The 20,321-nt window shown below is 47.7% G+C and overlaps 2 long non-coding RNA genes across 11 annotated transcripts; one reads left to right on the forward strand and one right to left on the reverse strand.

The window, feature by feature from the left end:
- Window positions 1–344: 344 nt before the first annotated feature.
- Window positions 345–18,899, reverse strand: LOC123052849 (uncharacterized). 3 transcript variants are annotated; one of them, XR_006425133.1, is made up of 4 exons: window positions 18,603–18,899; window positions 18,462–18,516; window positions 10,578–10,685; window positions 345–684 (listed from the first exon to the last, which is right to left on the reverse strand). It is a non-coding gene; the product is annotated as an uncharacterized lncRNA (long non-coding RNA). The 3 variants fall into 3 exon arrangements; XR_006425132.1 differs by lacking the exon at window positions 345–684 and adding an exon at window positions 9,487–9,744; XR_006425131.1 differs by lacking the exons at window positions 345–684; window positions 18,462–18,516 and adding an exon at window positions 9,487–9,744.
- LOC123052848 (uncharacterized) lies at window positions 5,860–18,445 on the forward strand. 8 transcript variants are annotated; one of them, XR_006425124.1, is made up of 5 exons: window positions 5,860–6,945; window positions 7,025–7,954; window positions 8,087–8,170; window positions 8,268–8,377; window positions 8,809–10,280. It is a non-coding gene; the product is annotated as an uncharacterized lncRNA (long non-coding RNA). The 8 variants fall into 8 exon arrangements; XR_006425129.1 differs by having other exon boundaries at window positions 5,862–6,945; window positions 8,087–8,377; window positions 8,809–8,945; window positions 9,297–10,280; XR_006425128.1 differs by having other exon boundaries at window positions 5,863–6,945; window positions 8,087–8,377; window positions 8,809–9,967; window positions 10,058–10,280.
- Window positions 18,900–20,321: the final 1,422 nt, after the last annotated feature.

The following is a 20,321-nucleotide window of genomic DNA, read 5'->3' on the forward strand; positions in this document are numbered from 1 at the left end:
AATCACTTTTATGTTTGAGCTTTATTTGGAACCTTGGCACTTGTCTTGTTACTCTTGGAGGTTGGAGCCTCCTAGGCAGTACAAGTTCTTCATTGAGGAATCAACTGTTGTGATTTACCCTAGAAAGTTTGTAAAGATTGGGAAGCTGCCTCAAGGTCAACCAGTAGTGGTTGATAGTCACACTCATTGTGATATCTCAAGGAGAAGAGGGTAAGCATTCGTAATAGCTTCCTTCCAAGTAAGTGAACATTAGGATACATCCATGTCTTCGGAGTTTCGTTTATCCCTAACCCTAACTCTTTACTTGTGGTTTACTTTGGTCAACTGACCTTCCACTTGCTATGTCCTATTGTGTTTGTTTAACTCATATACTTGTGAACACATTTTGTACTCATCGTAGTAATTACTTAGGCCAACTTTATATTCCGCACTAGCCTACCTATTCTCATGAAAGTGGTAAAATGTTGTTTTATAATATGCTCCTTTTCCTCATGCTTGGTGATCCAACCTACACCATTATTCAATTTATAGATGAAAACATTCATTTGCCGCCCATTAATCTTCATATGGAAAAACTTTGTATTGGAATCTCCCTCCTTCAGATTCCTAATATGGGCACAGTGCTTCTTCCTAGTCCTCTCAAGCATCGCAAGGCTAAGGATCCGCCCTCTTCTGAAGGTACCCCTACAACATTGAATAAGTAACAACAATCAATGCAAGTGATACATGGAAATTGACAGCTATGGCGTTATTCCACCATCCTCAAGAACGTGTGATCATCATAAGTAACACAACTGACTTGTCCTTGGCATTATCAAAGATTGGGTGACTTGCTGCACTCTTTTACCTTTTTTCTCATGTTTCATTGCTTCATTATGCCCATAAAACTCACAAGCATTACACCTTTTGGTACTTGCAATGGAACCTTGCTATTTTGTGCTTACAATTCCCTTCAGCTCCTCGTGGCATCATTGCTCTTACTTAGCATAGATTTACAGTTCACCTCGTACACTTCTGGGACATCACTTGCCTGCCATGATGCGCCACGTACGGCGTCCTCGAGGGATGCTTGTTGGCTTGGTTCGGGGACCTATGCTCAGGCAACTAGATCTGAGACGAGGCGGGTCGGGGTGGTGTCCCCCGGGTGCTGGTGATGGGGGTGGTTGCACAGGTCACCTGCGCAGTGTTGGCGGTGGTGGGGTGCAGGTGGTGATGGTGACCTACCATCTCTCCGGTAAATGTCGACGATGGTGGCTTGGACATCGGGTTCACGCTCGGGGTGGACTAGTTCTGGGCCTAAGGTGGGTCACAGTGGTTGCTTCGGGTAGGTGAGGTCGGGCTCAGCCCAGGTGCCACTCGCGGGTTGTGAGACTCCTCTCCTCGCAAGCGCGGTGGGCAGTGGTGGTGGTCGTGACATTGTTGCATCAGCAGACGAATTAGCGCCGCAGGCCACGAACGTGGAGTCGTGCTAGCTCACTTGGGCCATGGCCACAGGGCTATGGTATGGGCTTGCTCGGTGGCGGTCGTTGCCAGTCACTGGGTCGTGTCCCCTCAGTCCATCGGGATTGGTTGAGGATGGAGGCGTGGGTGCTTCCTACCGTGGGAGGTGTTGATCCAGACTTGGTGGATGATGTCGGGTTAGGGTTGGATGGTGTGCATCTTCTCTTCCTACCGTGGTTGGTATGCTGTGAAGTGGGCGGTCGCCAGTGTCTTGGGCCTTGGATGTCGGGGCGGCGGCCTCGGATGGCGGTCCGCATGGTTTGGCTCTCCAGCAAGCACCATGTCGGTGGTGGTGGCCATGCCTACTGGTCGTGCTGGCTGTGATGGCTGTGGCAGAGGGTGGCACTAGCGATGCCCAGATCCAAATCTAGAGGCTTGGGCTCGTCGGGGCTGTCCAGTATGCCTTGGTGGCACTGGTGAGTCGCCGGTTGAAAGCACCGCGCTTTGCTGCCGATGGTGACGCCGCCCGCGGGCGTCGCTCTCCTAAGGACGTCGGCATGGTTCTCCTCTTCGTGCCAGAATTCTCAGATGAAGACTCTTGCCCATCTCAGACCGCAGCGGCCATACCCCCCCCCCCCCCCCCCTCCCAAGGGTGTTATCGTGCAGCTTAGATGTCTTCGGAGTGTCATGGAGTTGAATTCAGCCCTACCTATGTTATTTCTCAGCAGCGTAGTCGCGTGCATTTGTGTTGTGTGCTTGTCTTGGGATATGCTTTATAAGAGGGGTTTCTTGCTTTATATTGTTCGCTTGTGTATTTTGATTTTGTGTTTTATTTTTAAAATGACATGAGAGCCTGTTTTGGAAAAGTGCAACGTGCGCAAAACGTGAGTAGGCACAGACGTCGGTTGATCACTGGCTCAGTGCACTCTCCTTTTGATTACGCTTAACTTTTTCTTTGTGATGGTAGCGTGTCGTACTGTTGCTAGTAAAACTAGTCCGTCGGTCGACAAAAAGATGCACTAAATACTCCACGAGCACCCGTCATGGTCTGCGCATTGTCACTCCCTCGTATAGAACTCCCAGAACGTAGGAATTCTTTTTGGTAGAACACATCAGAGACTACGACATATATGGTGCTCATGTCACGAGCGTATCTGTTTGCCGACAATTTTTCTTTTGCGGGCACAAAAGCCGCGATATGTGAAACTTATGGCACATGGTATAATTTCACCGGCAAAAAAAGTATAATTTCACCGACAATTGTCAAGTTTTTTTAGCACAGTACGATACAGAAGGTCAAACATACACACGACAATTTTCAGATGAAACTCAAACAAATCCAACAAAGATTGCAACTATCGACAGTTGATACATATCTGGGCTGTTGGGGAACGTAGTAATTTCAAAAATTTCCTACGCACACGCAACATCATGGTGATGCATAGAAACAAGAGGGGAGAGTGTGTCCCCGTACCCTCATAGACCGAAAGCGGAAGCGTTAGCACAACGCGGTTGATGTAGTCGTACGTCTTCACGATCCGACCGATCAAGTACCGAACGCACGGCACCTCCGAGTTCAGCACACATTCAGCTCGATGACGTTCCTCGAACTCCGATCCAGCCGAGCTTTGAGGGAGAGTTCCGTCAGCACGACGGCGTAGTGACGATGATGATGTTCTACCGACGCAGGGCTTCGCCTAAGCACCGCTACGATATTATCGAGGTGGATTATGGTGGAGGGGGCACCGCACACGGCTAAGAGATCAAGAGATCAATTGTTGTGTCTCCAAGGGGTTCCCCCCTCCCCGTATATAAAGAAGTGGAGGAGGGGGAGGGCCGGCCCTCTCTATGGCGCGCCCTAAGAGCAGTCCTACTCCCACCGGGAGTAGGATTTCCCCCTTCCACAAGTAGTAGGAGTAGGAGTCAAGGAAAGGGGAAAGAGAAGAGAAGGAAGGAGGGGGCGCAGCCCCTCCCCCTAGTCCAATTCGGACTAGGCCTTGGGGGGGGGGGCGCAGCCTCTCCTCTCTCTCTCTCCCATAAAGCCCAATAAGGCCCATATACTCCCCGGCGAATTCCCGTAACTCTCCGGTACTCCGAAAAATACCCGAATCCCTCGGAACCTTTCCGATGTCCGAATATAGTCGTCCAATATATCGATATTTACGTCTCGACCATTTCGAGACTCCTCGTCATGTCCCCAATCTCATCCGGGACTCCGAACTACCTTCGGTACATCAAATCACATAAACTCATAATATAACCGTCATCGAACTTTAAGCGTGCGGACCCTACGGGTTCGAGAACTATGTAGACATGACCGAGACACGTCTCCGGTCAATAACCAATAGCGGAACCTGGATGCTCATATTGGCTCCCACATATTCTACAAAGATCTTTATCGGTCAGACCGCATAACAACATACGTTGTTCCCTTTGTCATCGGTATGTTACTTGCCCGAGATTCGATCGTCGGTATCTCAATACCTAGTTCAATCTCGTTATCGGCAAGTCTCTTTACTCGTTCCGTAATACATCATCCCGCAACTAACTCATTAGTTGCAATGCTTGCAAGGCTTATAGTGATGTGCATTACCGAGTGGGCCCAGAGATACCTCTCGGACAATCGGAGTGACAAATCCTAATCTCGAAATACGCCAACCCAACAAGTACCTTCGGAGACACCTGTAGAGCACCTTTATAATCACCCAGTTACGTTGTGACGTTTGGTAGCACACAAAGTGTTCCTCTGCTAAACGGGAGTTGCATAATCTCATAGTCATAGGAACATGTATAAGTAATGAAGAAAGCAATAGCAGAATACTAAACGACCGTGTGCTAAGCTAACGGAATGGGTCAAGTCAATCACATCATTCTCCTAATGATGTGATCCCGTTAATCAAATGACAACTCATGTCTATGGCTAGGAAACATAACCATCTTTGATCAACGAGCTAGTCAAGTAGAGGCATACTAGTGACACTATGTTTGTGTATGTATTCACACATGTATTATGTTTCCGGTTAATACAATTCTAGCATGAATAATAAACATTTATCATGATATAAGGAAATAAATAATAACTTTATTATTGCCTCTAGGGCATATTTCCTTCATGGGCATGCACTCTTTTTTCTTTCCAAAAAGGGCTTTTCACCCAACAAGAGGGTATGTATATGCAGTTAGAGCATCTATAGTTGGACTTCGCAAATTCGATTCTAAATGCCCGTGGATATTCGTGCAAAAAGAAAAAAGCTCACGGGTGCGTCCAGGTGCATCCGCGTACATTGGCCGGTCACGTCTCAAATTTCTCTCCTACAACCGGACACCTCAATTTGCAAACCTCAAATGCATACAAACTCATGCAACTACATACTACAACAGGATATGCCATTGGACTACGAAAAATTGGCATGTTTAACCTATATACTAGCTATGGAGAAGATTATTCATGGCTACCCTTGCTCTTTCCGGCACCCTTGCCGTCCTTCTCGCGGAAGTACCGGTCGAAGACGCAGTATGGTTCGAGCCAGAGCTGTCCGACCCGTCGCTGTCCTCCTTGTCCTTCGTGGGGGCAGTCCGGCCATGGCACGATCGTCCAATTCTGCTCTCGGGTGAAGGTACACGTGTTCCTCCGTTGCTGCTTCTTTACAATGCGGGCATAGATGGCTTCCTCCTCCGTGGCAGTGCGCGCCGCCGCATCAACCCCTCTGCCACCGTCATGTCGTCTGCGAGACGGGCCTCGGCGGCCCTCATCCTCTCCTTCCTACAGCGGGCACACCGGTCCCGGTAGGACTCATACTCCGGCGGACTGGTAATGGGGAAGGGAGATTGGAAGGCTCCCTGGAGGACCGCGATGATCCAGCAAAGGATCTGAGCGCCCGATGCGCCGACGCAATGGACTCGCGCTCGACAGATCCCGCCGTCGGTCGGGCGCTTTTCTTCCGGAAGCGGCGGAGTGCAATGCGTACGGCCGTTGTCTCCTCCAAACCGCACAGGACGACACCCCAGTCGATGAATCTCTACTAGCAATCGTTGGATCCGCTGCCCGCCATGCCGGAGAAGGTCAGAGATCGGCGAACGGGAGCTTGGGTGGCGGAGGGGAGTGGAAGGAAGTGGCTAGGGTTTGGTCCGTCGAGCGGATAAGGAGGAATATATGTGGGGTCGCGTTGGCCGGGACCGACGTGGCGGACACGCTTCGCCCTAGATTCGGGCTGGATATGAGGGGTGACGGTCAATCCGGACGTTTGAGGCCCGTTTAAGGCGCCCGTCTAAATCGTATTTTTGTGACAAGTCATTGATCGGGCCGTCGGTCCAGGCATTTGAAGCGGGTTTGGGGCGCCCGGCTGTAGATGCTCTTTTACACGTGTATAAGAGAACAAAGCAATATGCTTTAAAAAAAGAACAAACACATATTCAACAATCAATTCATTTACAATTCCCAGCTGCATATACACAAGTCGAAATGGTACATATCCATCACCTCCTTTTATTATGCACACACAAACATACAATGTCATGTATACTACTGACGGCGCTGAATAAAGATTCTTCGGATCCTTCTTTGACCAAGCCATCGGTCGTATGGTTGGGGATGAATTTGAAAATCAGTATGTTCAAGCAAGGATGATGGCAGTAGCGGCGTCCTCGTGGTGGACTTGCGTCCTCGGGCTCCGTCATTGCAACGGCGTTTGCTCCAGCGTTGGCGCGGAGCTTGGGAGGTAGTCCAGGAGCGGATGCAGATTGTGGTTTGCATCGACGACATCTAGAAGACGAAACGTGTGCTGGGTCCGTGGTTCGTGGATGGCAGGTATGATTTCCTCCTTCGGCGTCTTAGTCGTGGCGGGGTGCTAGATCTGGAGTTCGATGGCGTGTCCGGAGTGTTGCCCCGGTCTGATTTGTTCAACGGTAAGAGCTTCACTTTTGATGAGCCACATTAGAAGTCCTCAGAGCTGCATATCAGCGATGGAGTCGTGTGTTGAGTTTGGGTGAGGAGGTGATCTTTTATTCTTTCTTCGGTGGCTGTGGTGGTGCCAGAGACAGTGACGGGCGTTGGTGTCATCTAACATCTTTTCAGTTTTGTCATGTCGGTCCTTACGTGACTTGTAGTTTTATCTTTATGATACGGATGAGACACATATCTTTCCCTAATACAACCCATTAACGGTGGCGCAAAGGGCGCATCCTCGCGCAGTCCACGTCGGCAAGCTACTAGACAAAAAAAGAAACCAATCGCCATCCCCACCAGCACCCGTTCCCCATCCCCAATTCCTCCCCCTCTTCCTTCTCTGGACGACCTCCCCCGCAGACGCAGCCGCCGCCGCACAGCCTGCGCCTCCACCCATTCTCTCCTCCCCTCCACCGCCAACCTCCTCCCATTCCTCTCTCCCAGATTGAGCAGCAGGTCCGGATCAATGGCCACGGTGGCGTGAGCGCCACGATGCATCACGGCCACGCAAGGAGGAAGCTCGATGTGGATCTGACCCTGGTGCCGACACCATGAACAAGGTGCCCTCTCATTTCTCCTTCCCAGTGGCCGCTATGGTTTCCCTGGTCGATCTCCCTCCTCCTACTGACCTACTCCCAGTCCTCGATGCGGCCACCACGCAGCTGATGGCTGCTGGAAAGCTGCGAGGAAGTCGCCGGCCAGACGAGGGCAAGGGCGCCGAGGAGGTTCTCCAGCCGGACGAGGGCAAGGGCCCGATCTCCCTCATGTTCCCAATCTTCAGCGCGGCAACCATCGACCAGATCTTCACCACCTCAGATACACTGTCTCTTCCCCATGGGCCCGCTCATGCATGGTGAAGACCCCCTGCTCCGAGGTGGTGCCGTGGTCAAGAGGAGAAGCACAGGTCACCAACGTTGCCGAGCTTCTATGGAACGACACGGCCTCTGCTTTAGTCCCTTCTGATTTGCCTCCTCCCCTCTCTTTTCCACTCCGTTTTTTGATTTGCCTGAACCTCGCGTGTTAGATTAGTGACTGGTCTAAATGGTTATATACCTATGGATATCTGGATTTCAGTTTCCTTACATGTATAGGATGCTTGGTCTCTGCAATTTAGCTTTCACTATTTAATAGTACAAAGCTAATCTTGCTATGAGCGAGCATGTATGCTTCAGAAATAATCATCCTGGTTAATAGAATAGTTTACAATCACATTAAAGGTAAGCCAAGGTGAGTGTTTTGCATACAAGATGTTTGATGTTATGCCAAGGCAGGACATTATTGATATCGTGTGAAACTGATGCTCACAGCAGATTCAGGAGATAAAAAATGAGTAGAATAATATATCAACAAAAGTAGACTGATCCAAGTTTTATTTTTGTATCAGAATATGGATGGAGGATGGGGAATACATGCAGAAGGCGGAAGCTCCATGCTCAGCTCAGCTCTCAACTACACTGCTCTAAGACTACTTGGTGAGAATGTCGATGATGAGCAAGATATGTCCGTGCCAAAAACAAGGAAATGGATACATGACCATGGTGGTGCAATGATGATAAAACTGGAAGCAAGGTTCTTGTTAGTTTTCTCACAAGTCTGAAACTGCATGCTTTAAATTAGTTATGCAGAATTCAAAGCCAGAGTAAAATCTTGACGAAACTATTTATGTCGATCTGAACTGTATGCCTGCTGCTGCTGGTGCAGATGCTTGGATTTTTTGACAGGTCAGGTGTAAACCCTACCCCCCAGAATTGTTCCTTCTGCCATCCTTGGTTCCTATTCAACTAGGTACGCAGAGTCGGTGTGGGACTATTCGAGCTTGTGCCTGCAAAACTCTACTGATGGATGATTTCTGCCATGTTTTTTATTCATTTTCATGTGGAAGTATTTGATATATCCTGGGTATGGATGGTTTGTTCGAAGAATGTTCCAGAATTTGTGAATCTTACTGTACAACAATCAACACGAATGCTGAAACATTGATTCTTGCTGAAGGTAATACGTTTTTTCCTGTTCCCAGCATTTTCCTCGTGTTTGTTTCTAAAACATTACTTAGCAAGGCTTATGTATGATTTCTGGAGTTTACTTAGCAAGGAGAATGTTATAAGTAATTATGAGAGATGATCGTATGTGGGCACATGCAGACAATAGAGGAACAATTACCATTCTCTTTGTGTTTTAGTGAGTATATATGGATGCACAGAAAGTGTTCTCTGTTCTTTAGTGGGTTATATGTTGGTGCATAGAAAATGTATATGGTTATTTCCATTCTGTTTACGTAATACATGGAGCTTATTTACTTTGTCTTACTGTACCCCTCTGTAACTGTACTCCCTCTGTAAACTTTTATTCAGAGATTTTGTCTGCTTGCTTCAAAATTGAGTGCGACTTTGCTTGCTGATAATTTTTGCTTGCCTCCGACGCAGAGCGGCCACGCCATGCACCAGCGAGATCCGTGTGTGGAGTGCAGTTGAGCAAGAGTCGATTCTAGGCGAGGTGTGTCACATTGGTCTTCTGCTTCTCGCCGTCTAGCCTCACCGCCAAGCGGCCAGATCCACACGAGGTGGATGCCCCACGCAGGGCCCTCTCCCCTCCTTCCTCTCTTGTTTCCTCCAACTACCATGTCTTCTTACCTTGTTCTATTGTTTTTTCACCCATGGGGATAAAGATGAGTTAAGGTTGTAACATCCATACTAATTTGTTGGTTTGTCTCAACCAGTGATCCAAAGTAAACCTATGAACATGAATTTTTTGGGTATACATTGTCTCCTCCTCTGCCAATTGATTTTCTTCAGATTAGTTGTATCATAATTTTCAAGAAGATTGCAAACCTAGCAATGAATGAGACTATCATCAGGATTTAAGATAGTTTAATATTATAATTATTTCTTTTGAAGTTTCACTGTTTATGTAGGTGACAATGCTAGATACATCTGTATCATGGCACTTCTCCAGCAAACAAAAGCTTGGTGGCCATCTACTTTACTTCCAGAGAGTTTGAAAACGTACTATCACGCTAATATTTAGTAGAAATGTATGACAAAAAAATAGTTAGATGGTATTACTATGTATACATGTATACCCAAAAATAGCTTTACAGGTCTGCTGTTGCTTTAATATGTTGTAGTTTCTCTGTACATTCTTATGCTAGATTTTGTTGTTCCCATGTGACATACTTCTAAAATTCAGGTCCTTTGAACATATCAGCTTTTCTCACTTATTCAGATTAATGCTAAGTGTTTTTTCTCTTGTATACTGATCTACAAAATTACAATTGAGATATTTTCCTCCTCTATTTTTCTTCTTGTCACCGTAGCAGCTCTTAATTCCTTTTGAGGTCCACCAAGATAATGCAATAATCCCTGGAAAATATGTTCTGTACTTAAATAGACATCAGACTGAAGAATAGAAGGGTTGGATGCAAGTATTTTCATAGTTGATCTCCCTTTTGTCATCTTTTCTGGCTTTTATTCCACTACTCCCCAGTCATGCATGAATGCTAATACATCAGATTTATGCAGTCAAAATGTTTGACTATTCAATTATACATGTCATGCTGCAGTGCTTACTTTCTTACCCCCTTCAGTAAGTGCTGCAAGACCAAACATCGTTTTACACATTTGTTTTTGTAATGATAGCATTGACTTTGTTTTTTTCTGCTGCTTACTGATGCAGAACCTGAGTTGCGGGTTACCGAACCTGATGAAAACGGAAGTCACTCCGGCAGAGATGTAGTGTTGTGCCAATTTGAGGTTGATGGGGTTAATGAGGAAAAGGATTATGAACTATGTGTAGAAATTACCCAGTATTGCTATGCCAAGAAAGCAAGATAGTCGATGGTGGCAAGAAGCCATGAACCATCACTCTGCTATTACTGAACAAGATGATATCTATTTGGGTAAGTTTAGAGTTGGAAATGTTTATATTCTATTAAAGGTTTATCTCTAGAACATTTATTTTGTCAAGAGATGAGCCCTTGCAGGTTCTGAATATGTACGTGGATGATCTTCAAATACCTAGATGATCATTCTTTATATACCTGGATAATTATTCCGCATAAACAAAGCCGCACTATCATATTAACACAAGAAGTAAGCATCGTTCCAGCATACAAATAGCTACTATTTGCGCTGAGTAAGAAATTCATAGTTATGGGCCATCAAGAAAAGCAAACACCCATGCTGGTGAGATATACCTGTTCCGTATGACCTTGTGGAAGTGGTAAATTCTTTCACCTTGGTGAAGCACCAACGGCCCAGCGCAAGCATGCCATGGCTCCCGTATAATGCATAATTAGAACTCCCTGCACAAAGGATTCATCATGTGAACGAGGCATACAATTCAAGGGACCATTCACCTTAACTTATAGTTGATTTTAACTGTTGATCACGAGTTATACTGACTAAACTGGTACTGGATGCAGGGATCCACGACTTAACTAACGTGGTAGTACCAATTTACAATATACTATATAACTATAAGATTTTATTTCTCGAAATACAGGAGCCGCACCTCCTTGTTCTATTTCATAAATGAAACAAGAGTTTTACAGCAGTTAAGAAGCCCTTATGCACATAACCGAGAGAATGTGAGGATAAAATAGACTGTATCGGTCAGACTATCAAAAACAGAAATTCTATATCACTCACAACAAAGGCACCAGTTCATCAACCTAGACAACAATATTAGTAAAAGCTGCCTTTTGCTAGAAAACAATGCCGGCTTGCATTGAATTATAAGAATTTAATCAATATTCCTATTAAGGAACGAGTCAAGTACTCAAGCCCACTTATCTGCTTCCTTAGCATCCGCTCGGGAACTCATTACTCTCCAGGGAAGCTCATTTCAGGCAGAAGAAGCCGAAGAAACGCATGGCCACCAGAAACAGCTAGCGAAGCAAAGGAACCGAAGTAGAGGCATTCGAAGTGTCGAAATTCGCCATCTCCACCAGCCATCCCAAACGATACACCGACAGAATTCCGGAGCAAGGCCGGTCTGCTCACCCCATGCGTAGCTCCGCCGATGTTAGCCCGCAGCACCACGAGTACACGAGTGAGACCCCGATACAAGTCAGAGGAGGCGAGGCGGAAGATGTACTCAATCAACTGTACAAGCTATCAAAATCAATGAACAAATCAAAGGCACACCCGAAGCACTCAAAAGTCACAACTACAGAACATCATACTCTGAAGTCTGTCCCCAAAAACTAATCGACTGAACTAGAACAGATTCAGGCATCTGACTTGAGCAACTACTGAACCGAATCGAGAAGGTCTTTGTACCTTGGAGGCGTAGTAAAAATCTTTTTGGTCAAGCTGAAAACTCTACTATCAATCTCAACATACAAGGGTCTGCAGAGATCTCTCCTCAAACACAAGATGAATTGGTTAAGGACTTCTCCATGGAAGAGATTAGGGAAGTGGTGTTCTCCATGGAAAAAAACAAAAGCCCAGGCCCTGATGGATTTGCTATTGAATTCTATCAGAACTTCTGGGATTTAATCAAGAATGATATAAAAAACATTATGGATGATTTCCACAGAGGTGTGGTTGATTTAGCTAGGTTGAATTATGGGATCATTACCTTGGTCCCAAAGGTCAAAGATGCCAAACAGATCCAGAAATTCAGACCCATTTGCCTGTTGAATGTCAGCTTCAAAATCATCACTAAAGTCCTGATGAACAGGCTTAGTAAGGTTGTTAACCCCATCATCTCCCCCATTCAAACTGCTTTTGTGAAAGGCAGATACATTATGGAGGGAGTGGTGATCCTACATGAAGCTATAAATTCAATCAAAATGAAAAAACAAAATGCTATGCTATTTAAGGTAGATTTTGAAAAGGCATATGACAAAATCAAATGGCCTTTTGTCCATAAAATGCTGAAACTCAAAAACTTTCCTGATAAGTGGTGTGACTGGGTGATGCACACCATGAGGGGGGACAAGTGGGTGTGAAGGTAAATGACAAAATTGGGAAGTTTTTTAAAACTTTTAAAGGGCTTCGCCAGGGGGACTCATTATCCCCCCTATTGTTTGATTTAGCTATTGACACCCTGGCTATTATTATGGACAGAGCTAGAAATGAGGGATTTATTAAAGGGGTTCTCACAGACAATCATGAAAATGGAGTGAACATGCTGCAATATGCAGATGACACCATATTCCTAATCCAGGATGATGAGGTGTCAGCGAGAAATCTCAAATTTATTCTGACTGCTTTTGAACAAATGTCAGGACTCACAATTAATTTTCACAAAAGTGACATATACCTCTTTGGAGAAGCTAAGGACAAGAAAGATATATATCAAGAGATTTTTACTTGTGCGTTTGGGGAGATGCCACTGAAATACCTAGGCCTACCAGTCCATGATAAAAGGATCAGTAATGGGATGTGGAGGAATGTAACTGAGAAAATAGAGAAAAGATGTGCGTGCTGGCAAGGCAGATTGCTCAATATTGCTGGCAGAGTCACATTAGTACAGTCGTGCCTAACAAATATTCCTATATACATGATGTCTTTCTATCTGCTCCCTGTTGGAGTCAGGAAAAAAGTTGATTTCTTCAGGGCGAGACTGGTATGGCAAGCGGAAGAGGATAAAAAAAAAAGTATCATTTAGTTAACTGGAAAACATGCTGCCTTCCTAAACAACAAGGAGGGCTCGGGCTAATCAATCTAGAGAAATTTAACATTGCCTTGCTAGCTAAATGGATTTGGAAACTAGAAGCTGAGGAGGGACTTTGGCAAGATATCATTAGATCTAAATATATCCAGAACAAATGCTTGTCAGGCATTGAAAAAAGACAGGGGGACTCGCAATTCTGGACTAGCCTGATAAGTATCAAGAATTTAGTTTTCCCTCACATAAAAAAAACTAGGGGATGGGAGAAATACCAGATTCTGGGAAGATTGGTGGGTGGATGACAAACCACTAAAAGAGGCATACCCCTCATTGTATGCGATTAGCAATGACAGAGAAATTACTGTCAGAGGGGTGATTGAAAAAGGGTGGAATGCTATGTCTTTCAGAAGAAATATAGATGGAGGCTATGGGGGGTTGTGGGATAGCCTTAAAAGAAGATGTTGTTAGATGTGTATAGTCTCTCTTGCACTTTACCATACATATGTATATGTACTGGCCCTTGGCCCTCCTGTGAATGTAGTTGCCCATTCCTAACATGGTATCAGATGCTTAGGTTCCTCTCCCGCTCCCGCACGCTCGCAGCTCCGTGCCTCGCTCCGCCGTCGCCGGCCTCGCTCCCCCATCGCCGGCCTAGCTCCCCCGTCGCCGGCCTCCCTCTACCTCGTCGCCGGCGCCGGCCACCTCCTCCCTCGCCCCCGGCTCTCTCCCTCCCCGCCGCCACGCCGTCTCGCCCCGGCCTGCGCTGCCCCGAGCTCGGCCGCGGCCTGCCGTCGTTGTCCCGCGCCGCCCCGCGCCTTCCCGTGCTCGGTCGCGGCCGGCAGCCACCTCTCCGCGCCTCCCCGCGCCCCGCCGCGACCTCCCCGCGCTCTGCCGCCCCTGGCCGCCTCCTGCTGCAGCCGGTGCTGCCCAGGGCCGGCCCCTCCCACGCTCGCCCTCCCCCCCCCCCCCCCCGCTTCCTCCATCGGGGCTGGATCGAGCCAGCGTGAGTCCGATCCCGATCTGGATCAGGGTCTCCTGTAGCAGTTGACAAAAAAAGAGCTCCTCATGTCTTCTTCGGGCTATGTCGTTGTTCCTTGGTGCTCGGTGATCTTCGATGGCACCAACTATGCCGAGTTTGCGGGGTTTATGCGTATCCACATGCGCGGTCTCCTTCTATGGGGTGTTCTCTCTGGCGAGGTCCCCTGTCCGCCTTGTCCTGTTGCTCCAGTGGCTCCTACCCCGCCAGCACCGCCGGTTCTTGCTGCTGATGCTTCTCAGGCTGATCGCGATGCCGCCAAGGCTCTCGATGATACTGCAGTTGATGCCTATGATCAGCAGATGTCAGCCTATTCGGATGCCCTTTCTGCCTATCGTGATGATCTGTTTGCCTACACTCAGTGGTGCAATGATGATGCTCGTGCTGCTGTTGTTTTTACTGCGAGTGTCCTTCCTCAGTTCGCCTCGGAGTTCATGGGACTTGGCACAGTTGCAGCGATGTGGTCTTATCTCTGTCAGCGCTATCAGCCCTCTGGTGATGCTCTCTACCTATCTGTGGTGCGTCAGGAGCATGCCCTCCAGCAAGGTGATTCCTCTGTTGATGAGTTCTATTCACAGTGCTCTGCCATCTGGCGTCAGCTTGACTCTCTTCGGACCGTCGTTTGTGGAACTTGCCGTTGCTGTCAGACTACACGGTCTGATTTGGAGTTTTAGCGGGTTCACGAGTTCTTATCTCGTCTTCGCTCTGAGTTCGAGCCTCGCCGTGCTCACCTGCTCGCTCGTGGTCGTGTTCCTATCTCGGAGGTACTTGCTGAGCTTCGTGCTGAAGAGACCCACCTACGCTCTGCTGGGTTACTTGTGGTTCCATCAGTGTTGGCCGCCCGAGCTCCTATGCCACCTGCTCGCCTCACCGCTCCACCACTCCTGCCTACTCCTTCAGGGGGGTGGGTCGTCCTTCTTATGCTGAGAGGGGTCGGTCGCGCCGTGACACCTTCTGTGGCTACTGCTCTCGGCCAGGTCACCCAGAGTCTGATTACCGTGAGAAGAAGCGAGACCAGAGGCGCTCCTCTTCCAGTGGGACTCCTGGATCCTCCTCGACCCCGTCACTCACTGACCAGGACATTATGAGGCTCAAGCGTCTCTTAGCTTCCTCAAGCTCTTCGTCGACCGGTTCCGCTGCTGCTGTAACTGCAGCCACTGCTCCACCACCGCAGGCATCTACACAGTCAGGTACATCTTCGTGGGTTCTGGATTCTGGAGCCTCTTTTCATATGTCTTCTGATTCTTCCGTGCTGTCTTCTCTCCGACCTCTTGATTCGCCTGTTAATGTTCTTACCGCTGATGGCACACCTCTTCCTGTTGCTAGCCGTGGTCTTCTTTCCACTCCATCTTTTTCTGTTCTTAGTGTTTCACATGTTCCTCGCCTCACCATGAACCTTTTTTCCGCTGCCCAACTTACTGATTCTGGTTGTCGTGTCATCCTTGATACCGACTCTTGCTCCATTCAGGATCGTCGCACCAAGGCTTTGGTTGGTGCTGGCCCCCGGTGCCGTGAGTCAGAGGGCCTTTGGGAGGTTGACTGGCTTTGTGTTCCTTCCGCTGCCACCACTTTAGCCAGCTCCCATGCTCTTGCTGCCTCTTCGTCTGCGTCCTTCCAGCAGTGGCATCATCGCCTTGGTCACATATGTGGCTCTCGCTTGTCTTCTTTAGTTCGTCAGGGCCTCTTAGGGTCTGTATCTGGAGATGTTTCTTTACATTGTAATGGCTGCAGACTTGGCAAACAGACCCAGTTACCTTATCCTACCAGTGAGTCGGTATCTCAGCGTCCTTTTGACTTAGTTCATTCTAATGTATGGGGTCCTGCTCCCTTTGATTCGAAAGGTGGTCACCGCTACTATATCTTGTTTATTGATGATTTCTCTTGCTACACTTGGCTCTACTTTATGAAATCTCGTAGCGAGGTTCTCTCTATATACAAACGTTTTGCTGCCATGGTTCACACCCAGTTTTCCACGCCCATTCGTACTTTTCGTGCTGACTCCGCTGGTGAGTTTATCTCCCAGCTGTTGCGTGGTTTTCTTGCGGAACAGGGTACTCTTGCCCAGTTCTCATGTCCTGGTGCACATGCTCAGAATGGCGTTGCCGAACGTAAGCATCGTCATCTACTTGAGACGGCTCGTGCTCTGATGATTGCCGCTTCTCTCCCACCCCATTTTTGGGCTGAGGTTGTTTCTGCATCCACCTATCTCATCAACATACAGCCATCGACTGCTCTGCAGGGTGGTATTCCTATGGAGTGTCTCACTGGTCGCTCTCCTGACTACTCAGCTCTTCGTATGTTTGGATGTGTGTGCTATGTCCTTCTTGCCCCGCGAGAACGCACCAAACTGACTGCTCAGTCGGTTGAGTGTGTTTTTCTTGGCTATAGTGATGAGCACAAGGGCTATCACTGCTGGGATCCTGTTGGTCGTCGTTTGCGCATCTCGCGTGATGTGACCTTTGACGAGTCTCGCTCTTACTACCCACGTCCTTCTACCTCGAGCTTCTCTGTGGACGATCTTTCTTTTCTTCTTCTCCCTGATACACCCTGCTATGTGCCTCCTCATGTTTTTCCTCCTCCGCCTGCACCTCTCCTTCCTTCTCCTTCACCACCGACACCATCTTCCCCATCCTCCTCCTCCAACTCTCCACCATCATCTCCAGTCTGTCGCCCTCTCTCACCATTTGCTCTTCACTATACTCGTCGCCCTCGTTCTGAGGATGTTTCCCCTGATGCGCCTTCCACCTCTGGTGCACCTCCTTTCACGCCTCCCCCGGTTCATAACCTCCGTGCTCGGCCTCGCCCCTCGCCTGATCGCTACTCTCCTGATCGGTACGGTCTCTCTGTTATTGCTGAGCCCACTTCCTATCGGACTGCCATGACTCAGCCTGAATGGCAGCTTGTGATGGCCGAAGAGCTTGCTGCCCTTGAGCGCTCTGGCACATGGGATCTGGTTTCCCTCCCTTCCGGTGTCCGTCCCATCACCTGCAAGTGGGTCTACAAGATTAAGACTCGCTCTGATGGTTCTCTTGAGCGCTACAAAGCGCGCCTTGTGGCCCGTGGTTTTCAACAGGAGCAGGGACGCGATTATGATGAGACATTCGCTCCTGTGGCCCACATGACCACTGTTCGCACTCTTCTTGATGTTGCTTCTGTTCGTCATTGGTCTATCTCTCAACTTGATGTTCAGAACGCTTTTCTTAATGGCGAGTTGCGTGAGGAGGTTTATATGCAGCTACCACCGGGGTACTATGCTCCTGATGGTTTGGTCTGTCGACTTCGCCGCTCCCTCTATGGTCTTAAACAGGCCCCTCGCGCCTGGTTTGAGCGCTTCGCCTCTGTGGTGACTGCCGCTGGCTTCTTGCCTAGTGATCATGATCCCGCGTTGTTTGTTCACACGTCTCTCTCTTGCACTTTACCATACACATGTATATGTACTGGCCCTTGGCCCTCCTGTGAATGTAGTTGCCCATTCCTAACAGATGTGAGGACATATTAATGCACGGGGGCAGAGACAAGCCCATGTGGATGCTTAATGCTAACAGAATATTCACTATAAAATCCTTATATCTACACCTAGTTCGTACTGACATGGGTTTTCCACACAAATTCCTGTGGAAAGTCAAGGTACCTGCAAAAATCAAGTTCTTTCTTTGGTTGCTAAGCAAAAAAAGTATCCTTACTAGAGACACCCTATTGAAAAGAGGATGGAAAGGGGACAAACATTGTGTGTTTTGTGGACAGGAGGAAAACATTGATCATCTTTTCTTCTCCTGTTCGGTTGCCAGAATCATTTGGAATCTGGTGAGATGTTCATTTGACTTTAAGAAAACTCCCATAAACATTGACGACTGTTTTGGGGGATGGCTAAACAATTTTAACAAAAAGAGTAAAAAACTGGTGTTGATTGGCACTTCTGCTCTGCTTTAGGCGATTTGGAATTGCCGTAATGACATTGTGTTTGATAAGAAAAAAGTAAACGACCCGATTGGGATCGTTAAACGAATATGCTGCTGGATTACTGATTGGGCTATGTTGCAGAAAAAGGGCCCATGGGAAAGAATGCTGACGTTGGGGGCAAGACTCATCGAGCAGGTGGCAAGTGAGATCTTCAAAGCTTCGCAAGGATGGCGCTTCGGGGTTCCGCGGTTGAAGGATTAGGGAAGCTGCGACATTTCAAGAGCTTGCTGCTGCTTTTGCTTTAGATTTGTCTTCTCCTCCGTTTAGCCTTTTGTGATGGAAACTTGTAATGATCTGACTATCCGGGGGGTGGGGGCTGTGTCCCTAGCCACTCCTTGCGCGGGTTTCGCTTTTACTCTCTGTTCCGCTTCTTATTGTAAGACTTCTAGACTGCTCGTGGCTTCGGCCTGGTTTCTATAATGGAAATCGGAGGGGAAACCCTCTTTTGCTCAAAAAAAAAACCTTGGAGGCGTAGGCTTCAGCCTCGGACAGAGTCCTCTCTAGCTCGCTGCTCCCTCTGCAACCGCAACAATAATAGCATCGCGTTAACCCAATTCGATCCGCTCATCCACCGTCCGCGGACCCCTTTTTGGTTTCTCTCACCTCGGAGGCGGCCGCAGAGGGAAAGGACGCGGGCCTGGAGACCGGCGGTGCCAGCGAGCGCAACCACCACGTCCGCGACGGCGGTGTACTCATACAGGAACTCTATCTCCTCCTCGTCGAACGGCAGTGTTCCTGCGTCGGGGTGAGGGGGTGTAGCCGTCGGGAGCAGCTTGCGTAGGCAGGCCGGCGATCGGCGAAAGACGGCGGTGGTCTGTCGCGGTGTGTTGCTTTTTGCTGGCTTGGCTTAGCGCGACCAGGCAACACAACAGCGAGAGCAGATGAGGCAGTGCGCTGCAGGGTGTGTGGTGGACAGGTGGTGCGCAGCAGGGTGTGGGTGGACAGGTGGCGCTGCTGACTTGCTGCTCGTGCTTTACTTTGTTCTCTTCGGATTTTTTAGGTTGTTCTCTTTGTTTTTACGAAACTACTTCACAGACCGATATATGCTGGGACAATCCTTGCACGATGTCGTCTTTTTACTGCATATATCGTGCGTGAAGTGTTGTTCGTGTAGCAACGTTCTTGTTTTTACTGCTCGAACCGACGGTTCATCTGTTTGATCTCTGGTCTTTTAAACCATAAATTACATATATTTATTTTCTGACCAATAGATAATAATATTTGCAACAACATGACATAGTAATAAGCAACTGCAAATATACAACAAAGCAACAACTCAAAATATATGTTCATGAATATGAATGGTGTACATAATCTTTAAATATCTGGATGGTTAATTAAATACCTCTTGGGGAGTTAGGGCAAATAAATACACAAGTGGATTCATGATGCATACATCTTGCATATATGTTTCATATAACAAGTCTAGAATATGTACGCAGCTGATCTTTAAATACATGGATTCTTGCATGGTATGGGAAAATGCACGGGACATCAAACATTAATCTAAAGTATAGCCGAGATACATACATGTTTGAAGGGTAGTATTTAAATATTATTTTTATTCATTTTTGATCGTCCATATATATGTTCCATACAAAATGTATTCCCTTCGTCTAGGTTCAAAGGACAAGAGGGCCAAGACTATATATAATATAAATATTCATAATCATCCAATTGATCAAACCGGTAGATAAAAAAATCTCACAATTTTCATCAAAGCAAAACACAAACAGTACTTTAAACATACAAACCTTCTTCCCTCGAATAAAGAAAAGGAGACAACAACACCAATAACAAAATATTCATACGCCATACATTAATATACACTGTTATTTATAGACGAGACGCGGTGTGCCGCCTACCCTTTCCTTGTATGAACTACTTTGCAATGAATCAAGTCTTGGAATGACTTGCCAAAAATGACAAAAAAATAAATTGCTTATCAATCCATGTGGCACGGCGTGCCGCCGCGCACTACCCGCTAGTGAAAGCTATCCTTACAGTGAAACATTTCTCCTGTGCGGGATGAAAACATGAGTTCTGCACGAGATTGCCCTGTACCTTTGCTTGACCAGCTACACGTTGGCGAACCCTGCAGGTGCCATTGCACGCCCTGCCGTCACCCGATCATTTCCTTCGTGGTGCTTCCCGGCACGAGCTCGATAAGGGAGCAGCTCCATTGGAACAACCTCTCGTTGTCGTTCTGCGCAACATGCCCGGTGGTTTGCTGAGACTCTGCCGCCTCCGGGGACCGGGCATCGAGCTTCATTGCGTCGCCGGCTCCCACATGTTGCCAATGGGCTTAATGAGAACCGGACG

Source organism: Triticum aestivum, chromosome 2D (genome assembly GCF_018294505.1).
Source record: "Triticum aestivum cultivar Chinese Spring chromosome 2D, IWGSC CS RefSeq v2.1, whole genome shotgun sequence".
NCBI lineage: Eukaryota > Viridiplantae > Streptophyta > Magnoliopsida > Poales > Poaceae > Triticum > Triticum aestivum.